Raw genomic sequence first — 8,751 nt, forward strand, 5'->3', positions numbered from 1 at the left:
AGAGCCAGGCTGGCTGGAGCTGGCAATCTTCACCACCTCTCACCACCTTCCTTATCAGTGTGCAGTGGGCCAGCCAGGGGATGTGCCAGCAGTTTAGCAGCCCATTTGATCTGCAAAGGATGCAGATGAGGAAGATGAGGACAGATCACAACAGACTTCGGTGTCATGGGCTTGTGTGGGAACTCTACACTGTGACAAGGCTCTTCTCCTCCACCAGTTCTGCCTCTCCTCACCAGGAGAGCTCTCCTGTATAACATTTGAAATCCTAGGTTCGTATTAGGAGAGTCACTGATCTGCACTGTAACTTGGGGAGAAAAGGTCTTCTTTGCTCAGTCCAAAGGGAGTGAGTAGATATGATGCTGTTGCTTCAAACAGCGCTCTTGTCCATGCCAAACTCTTGGCCACAGGGAGCCATGAGTGTGGAGAGAGGAGTAATGCTGTGGGATATGACTTCAGCAGTTCCTCACCTCTGCCTGTGAGGGGGAGGCAGGTGGTGTTTACATCTACACCTGCTTTCTGGAAACTGGGGTTGTGTCCTGGACAGGATGGGGCTAGGAAAAGGGCACGTAGAAGAGCCAGTTGCCATGACAGGGGACAGACAGACCAAATTCACAGACAACACAAATGTCCAAGCCCAGGCATCATAGCAAATTCCCCACCAAGCATGTACTACGCTAGGTGTAGGTACACCACCCATGTCCTGACTGTGGGCACCTCCAGTGTGGCCTGTGCTTCAGTCACCTACTTCCTGGGAGAAACTTGCTAACCTCTGCTAGCCTTTCCTTGCACAATCTGCTCACTCATCCTTGGAGAGTGTGAATTGCCCTTGTGAGCTTTTAATGTCTTTGGGGCCTGAACCCATCCCCCAGTGCTGGCTATGACCCAACATTCCCATACAAGGGGCCAGCCATCCCTGTCTGGCCCCAGGGCTGCTCATGGTGCTCATTGTAGCTCTTCTTGCAGGGTCTCGACCTTTTTCCTACACTTTCCTTGATGCTCAAAGAGCCCAGGCTGATCTCTCTATGCTGAGATGGCATGTTTTCTGGACATCACAGCCTCCCTCATGGACATCCTCACACCTCCCAGCCTCCAAGCTGTAATACACCTTAGGTTGAAGAGGTAAACATGATTGCTAAAAGAGAGTTTCATCATTGCAAGTAGCTTTGATTTAGAGCATGCCTTCTGGTCTAGCTGATAGGCACTGGTATGCCTCAGCATATCCGGACTGCTCCTGCGGTCTGAGGGCTGGAGTCCAGCTAGTGCAAGCTGTGGGGTTGAGTTGGAACACTGGATCGAGCCAAGAGGTGGCTCTAAATAAGGTGGCTTGGTAGCTGCAAAGGAAAAGCCCGGTCAGGCAAGTATCTGAAGCAAAAGAAGGAAGATCTGCCCCAGACCCTCTTGCGAGGGATGCAGCAATAGATAGGGCATCCTGGGTGATGGTCTTGGAGGAATGGGAAAGGGCTTGGCTGAAAAGCCTGTGGACTGTGTGTCCATAGCCCACTTGTACACAGTGCTCTTCGGTGGGCAAAAGCCTTTTTTGGCCACAGTTACGCTTGCAGTGATTTGCAACATCTTTCCACTGGGAGAGAGCCTTTGTACCTGTTCAGCCACCTTGTGTTTTGTGGCCTGTGGTATTTTAAACTAAGAATTAGGTCTGCTAATCTCTGATTTATTATCTTGTGGACACAGATCCTCACATCAGGAATGAGCCACAGCAGGATCTCTCAAGCTTTGACTGCTGAAACATTTCCAACCACATCCAATTTCCTGGATTAGGAGCCGTCTGTGAGGCTCCAACTCCTGCTGACTCCAGAATCTCTGCTTTCATTAAATGAGTATGGAAATATGTTCCCAAGTGGTGAAGATAATCCTGCAAATGTTATCAAAGGGTATCTGGACAAGTGATTTATCCGGGCGAGCCTGACATTACAGCTCGGGGAAGCAGGAATGACTCCTTGCACTAATGATGCTGGGACATGTTAGACACACCTCTAAGTGCATCCTGAGAGGTTCCCAAATCTATGCTCCGCACCTCCTCCCCTGCACCTCTGTCTGCTCACACTGGCCTCCATCTTACCTTTGGGGTTCAAAGTCTGTGGTCTTTGCAGTGCTTGGTGGGGAAGGGAGTCCTCCTGGTCTGCCAGTGGGGTGGTATCCCTGTGGCTGTGGGATGGACACAGCATCCTGGCCAGGAAGGCAGGGAGGCAGCTTGGTGCTGGGCTGTGACCACCAGAAACATGGATTAGCCTGTGTCAGCCAATGGAGGTGGTTGGCCCAAGCTGTTCAGGTGCTCTTCTGGCATGTGAGATCAGCGAGGAGACACCCACTGATGAGGGTTAACTCCTCTGTCTGCTGGGGGGGCAGGCAGCAGGACTCCTCACCTGACCGTTCTGGAGATACTGACAGCACAGCAAAACAGCCTTTGGTTACCTTGGATGTGAAGGATCCTGACTGTGAGGCTGGAGTACAAGCATTACGAGATCTTTAATCCCAGCCAGGCAGTGACTGGTTGGGAAGGCTCCAGGCCATCTGCTCTTCAGTTCAAGGGCACTTGGCCCAGGGCAGCACAGCAAAGGCAAGTCAAGGAATGTTTCAGGAACGCACGTTCTTCATTTTGACACAGAGAGGGTGCTCACAATGACATAGCCTGGACCAGGGCATTGCTGCATGTAGAGTATTTCCAAGAGCTACAAAGGCAGGTTAAGCAAAGCCTGGCAATTGCTGCTGAGCCAGAGGGGAACAGCAAACTGGGGAGAGCTGTACAGTGAATGGAGCAAGCCTTAAGTTCTGCTGTACACAAAATACAATTAGGAACCTCATAGAACTCTGATCTTGAAGCTGATAATATTTTTATTATTTAAAAGAAGTGGAAAATCAACTTCTGACCAGTGGCATGAATTTCCAATTTTCTCCAAATAAATCACGTCAAAGAAATAGAAGAAACATAAAGATAGAAGTGAAAATGAGTTGGGGTGCAGTGTGTGTTGTTCAGGTTGTGCAGGCACTGAAGGCAAGGCTTCAAACCTAAGAAGAACCTATCAGAAATGACAAATTTTGAAAGGAGAGCTGCAAGCTCAGCAAATGCTGACTATAGAAGGGAAAACATTGCCACCGCTCATCTAGATGTTGGCTAATGACTTCCAAAGGGCCTGCAACATAAGCCCCATACCACTGCTGCAGGATTGAAAGATATAATTGTGCTCTAATGTGATGCCAAGGACTATTCCTGTGCTTCTCATTAGTGCTGGAAGTTCAAGGGCAAAGAAGTGCAGCTCCATGCACAAAGGTCAGATGTTTTGTCACAGGTGTGCCTGAGCAGGAGAGCTGCCGGCTATTGCCTGACTGTGACCACCAGCTGTGCGCTGCTGCAATACCCAAATTGGTGTCCTTGAGTGCCTTCGAAACCTGCCACTAATTAAGCCTATTTCAAGCCTAGAAACAACCTGCTGAGGCATATTCACTGTCTCATTTTTTGTCTTTTGTTAAAGTGATTTTTGAGATGTGCTGGGCATAAGTATGTTTGCTGTACTTAATATGCAAATTGTACGTGGATGCTGTGTTTGAACATGTTGCAGCAACCCAGATCCTGGTTTCAGGTCTCCCAACAAACAGTGCTCAGGAGAAGTATGTTCATGGAACACAGGCACGTCCTCCTCCAACACCCTTGAGACCGAAACTCAGCTGTTTGCCATTTTTCAGTGAGCAATGTGTGTAAAAAACAGTGTGGAATGATAATCTCAAAGAAAAGGGTTGCTGTGGACAGACTTTGCTGCCAGGAATGACAAGAAGCCTGAAAACACCTGTTTGGTATTTTTTTGTGTGTATGGGAAGTGGTACCTAGGGTGTGGGCTGTGATGTTTGTCTCCACACATGTCAGAAATAGCAGCAGAGATGCTCAGGAGGTGAGACTGGCAGGGAGCCTGAGCACATCATATTTTACTCCCTGAGCCAAACCCTACTTGGGCCATTGCATCTACTTTGGCAAATGCATTCGTCTGCAGCCAGCCCATGAGCCAGTATTAGGGGCACATCTCGTGCTTGGAGAGCCTCCAAACACACGGGACCACAAGGCATTAACACAGCTGAGCAGAAGCCAAGGTAGGCAAAAGACCAACTTGGCCCTTCCAATGGGGAATGGGGCCCCACCAGACAGCAAGGGCTGAAGAAAACAGAATTGTGTTGGGCAGACATGCAGCTGTTCTCCCTGGGGGTCCTGTGGATGGCACAGCTCATCATTCCCCAAAATGGATGCAAGCTTCCGGAAGGGACAGAGCTGGTGCAGCCTGGGACTGTCCTCTATGGCTTGATGGGGGACCCTGAGTCCCCCAAAACACCCTTGGGGGTTTCAGTAACTTGTGCCATCCTTCACTTGGTGCCCCAAACATTTAGGTGGCAGTGAGCTCTGTGAGGCAGCTGCTGCCTGCCACCCTAGAGCCAGCTGGAACAATTAGTCTGGTAAGCTGTCTCTTATCTGCCAGGATCAGCTGCTGAAATGGGAGGGTGTTTCAGCAGGACTTGGCACCCTCATCTCCCTGAGGCTTACACTATTTGTGGGGAGAAAGTGCAGAGCGCTTTCCGATGCTATCACAGTTTGGAGGCTGTGGAAAGCAATGGGATGTGTCATCCCCTGCCATGCTGCTGATTCCCACTCCCTTGCAAGGGGGCCCAGACACTCTTGAGACTGGTAGCACACACACATCACTGCTGTGGTGAGGCTGTATTGCTCTTTTGGGAGTTTTTGCAAGTGGATCCTTCCAAAGAAGCCCTTTGCAGAGCTATCTCTACCCCTGCCACTAAGAACATCCACCCACCATCGTGTCCCACACAAGAGTCTGCTCTCCCTCAGCTCTGGCTTCTCCAGCTTCTTTTGCACCCTGGGCAGAGAGCAGATGATGAAGCAGCACACTGATGCCCAAGCTGAGCTTTGCCAGCCTGCAGCACCTGGGAAGAGCTGACCTTTGGTGCTCAGCCCAGTCCAGGAGTCAACAGTCCACATCTCATGGAAAAGATAAGATCCACACTGGAGATCTTCTTGGTTCCCTCCTACAGATCCTGAGCTGGGACAGGTTCACAGCAGCAGCTGCTGGGGTGGTAATGCAGGTCATTTTGTCAGGAGCATGAGCTCACACACCCCCAGCACGGGCAGCAGAGACATACTCTCCTCTTCTTCCCTGTGTTCCTGGGCAGAAGCTCCTTGGGTTCCTCAGCCTTTCCCAAACAAAGATCGTGGCATTTTTCCAGAAGAAAGCATATTGATGTACTTAGTGCCAAAATGAAAAACATGGCTTTGTTCTACATGTAGAACTTGCCATGCTCTTCATTTTGGCACTAAGTGCAAGTGTAGTCTTGCTCTTGTGATGGACATGGAGGCTGATCACTGACAAACTCATGACTTTTGCTGGAGGGTAAATCTTGACATGCCAACCAACTGCCTGGCCTTGTGGGGGGCTTTTCTGTGGGACAGTTTTGAGGATTTTATGAAGCATATTTAGCCTGTGGGCTGCTGGTTGAGAGATGCTTTGGTAGAGAGTAGGATCACAGATTGAGCCAGGGGTTGGTGAGATATAATATCAGCTTCTGATTCACCTTGTCACAGCGGGAACCTGGGAAAAGAAAGATGGATGTTCACTTGCAGCATCCACATGCCAGTGCTTTGGTGGCAAGTGCTGCTTGCATGAGCATGAAGCCTGCTCTTCTCACCCAGCATAGAAGGTAAGGGAGGGTCCATCAGCCAGCCGCATATTTTTGGATATACGCTCCCTTCCCCATAGGGAAGACAGCAGCTAGTCTGTCAGGCATGTCCACACTGTCTGTTCAGCCCACAGCAGGTTCACAAGATACACCATGAAGCCAAGGGCCACTGCAACATCTGAAAGTTTCCACAGGGTGGATTATCTTCAAAAACCATGGACATCTGAAAGGTACTGGCCTCCAGGCCCTCAGGCATTTGCTCCAGAAGCAGGCAAAAGCTGGGATTCATTATTTCCATTCCCACCAATGCAAACAGGGGAAAACCAAGGAGGTTCTCCTGGTCTCTGCACTGGTTATATTTAGTCAGGTGGGTTCCATTTGTAATTTAACCTACCTCCTCCCATTCAGAGGGAAGATGGGAGACGAGAGTAATTCCCACGTCAAGCCCATGATAAGGACGTAACCTTATAGGGAAAGCTCTGTCTCTATAGGGTCTGCTGCTGTGTAACCTTGCCCCGAGTAAGACAGGACCTTTGCAGGACCTAGCCCTAAGCCAAGCTCTGGGCAAGGCATCCCCCATTACCAGGCAGGGTGAGCATCTCGGACTTGTTTCACTGGCTCTGCTGGGGGTAGAAAAAGATTACTCCTGGCAGGAGCAATCCAAGGGCCATTGCTGGGTGCAGATGTTGGGTTGGAGCACTGTGAACTTGGTGCTGGGCAGCTCCAAAAGAAGGCAACTTCTTTAGAGCTCATTTTTGGCACCCCATGAAGTGCCTGCCAGCCCCAGGGCACATGGAGAGGTCCAGAAATGGAGGCCAGCCCCATTCAGCCCCTGGGTGAATGCCAAGCTGCTGTTTGTTCAGGATAAGAGCTGTCGGGGAGGGAAGTCTCCCTGGGCAAGCAGGCCTGAGCCGTGACTTTCATGGAGAGAAACAAGAGAGGGGCAAAAGCCCCATCCCTCCCAAAATGCACCCCTTCTTAACAATAGTACTGTCAGCAAGGACTTGTGCTGTGTGACAGAGCTCCCCATGGCTCTTGGGGACTTATCTAACCCCTAACAAGACGCAGGGCGACATATGCCATTCTGACAGTCCTTCCCTGGAAAACAAAGGCATTTGTCTCTCTTTGTGGTGTTCTGTTTATTTGGGGGAAAGGGAGGGAGAAACAGCAGAGAGCAGAACCAGGCTTTGCCCCACGTGGTGCTTTATTCATCTGCCCTGGGGGTGCAGCTCAGCTTTGTGGGCAGGGGATGTTTTACCTGCTGAGCAAGTCCATGAGGACTTGTGCCCATGAGCAGGGGTGAGCGGTGGCTGGGAGAAAGACCCAGGAGGTCTGGTGGGGCCGGGCTGCTGAGGGACAGCCCTACAAGTAGACAGAGCTGCTTCCCCAGACGTGAAGGTTTGGGTCTGAGGAGGGCGGTCAAAAATACAATCAGCCTGTCGAAATCAGCCAATGCACTCCATCTTCCCTGGCTGACGACCCAGCCACTTGGCACAGGCTCCCACCCCACCGCCCCTGGGGCTTGGTCCCCTCTCAGCATGACGCAGCCAGTCTCTTCGCTGGGGTGCCATAGAGGAAACAGGGCTTTGTTCCCTGCTCTCCTCCTCGGGCAGTGCTGCGACGGGATGACTGCCTGCCCTGCGCAACACTCCCTGCTGGTGGGCGAGGGTATCCGTGAACTTGCTCGACAGGTAAAACCTTCCCTCCCTGGGAAGTCTCTCCCTGCATTTTATGATTGCTTACCTCTGAGCCAAGGATGCCTTTTTTGCAGCTCCAGGAGAGGGCCCGGCTGGGTGCGGAGCGCTGTTTTTCTCTGGGATTTTATTACTTGCTTTGTTTCTCAGGGTGTCTCAGTTGGCCTTCCTTCAAGCTCACCCTTGCTTCATCACTATCCACTCTTCTCCTTCCACCAGCTCTGCACAGACCCCACACACGGCAGAGAAACCACAGGCAGCACCTGGCACCTTACAGAAATCTCTCTGGCAAAAACACCCTCTGCTAAGCCTTGCTACAAGCTCTGTGTAGACTGAACCATTCAACATCCTTGTGATGTGTCTCATGGGCTGGGGAGGAGATGAGGGACATGCAGGACCTCTGCTGCTGCTGCATTCCATCTCCTCCTTATCCCTGGCTCTGCTCAGAGCAGCCCTGACAGAGAAAACCCAACCCCTCCACATGCATACCCGTTCTTGAGGATCACAGGGTAGCAGAGGTTTGGTCAGGTCAGCCTCAGAGATGCTGGGCTCAACCTCTTGAAAGCATACAATGTGTGTGAAGAGCATGACTGACGAAAGCTGGTGTGCTGCTGCTGCCTGGGGAACACTCCCAAATATTGACCCTGGATGCTGAGCAGCTCCTCACCAAGTTGCCACTTCCCCTCTGTAAAACTTGCTTTCCCACTGCAGAAAGGTTAGGCTGTGCCTAACACATAGCTGCATCTTAGCTGACTTGGGAGGCTGATGGTTTTACCTCTCAGAGTGAGACTGGCATCTCAACATCACCCTGGCTGCAGGTGGGCCAAGATTCTGTCCTCCTCCGTCTGCACCAGGACAAGCACCGACAGGCCCCAGCTCCCCGGCAAGCCTTTGCCCAGCTGGCAGATTTCAGCTCTGCCTGAGGAAGTGCAGTGAGCTCCCTCTCTGCGTTGCACCAGGGTGCCAAGCCCAGCTTCACTGTTAGCTGTGCAGTGTGGGACTTGTGACCACAGCCCTGGCTCTCCCAGGGCTGGGATAGCTGGGCATATTGTGGTGGCAACCTCAGTGGTGTGGCAGCTGCCCTCCTCTGGCTGAGTGTCTGTGGCCTCCTGCTGAAACACCACCCCTCAAGGGCAAACCTGCTGGGCACCAGTGAACGAGCTGGGATGAAGGTGAAGGCTGCCATTACATCATCAAGTTTGCATTTGTGCAGCTTCCCAGCATCCTGTAACCCCAGTCCCAGGTGCTTTCCTTCCCCCTGTGTAGCTGCAGAGGAGAAGGGGCACTGTTCTGTGCAATCTGGCTGCCCAACCACTGTATCAATAACTGCCCTCTATGTGGGTCTGGAAATGGGCACTCCACATGT

Source organism: Hirundo rustica, chromosome 4 (genome assembly GCF_015227805.2).
Source record: "Hirundo rustica isolate bHirRus1 chromosome 4, bHirRus1.pri.v3, whole genome shotgun sequence".
Lineage (NCBI taxonomy): Eukaryota > Metazoa > Chordata > Aves > Passeriformes > Hirundinidae > Hirundo > Hirundo rustica.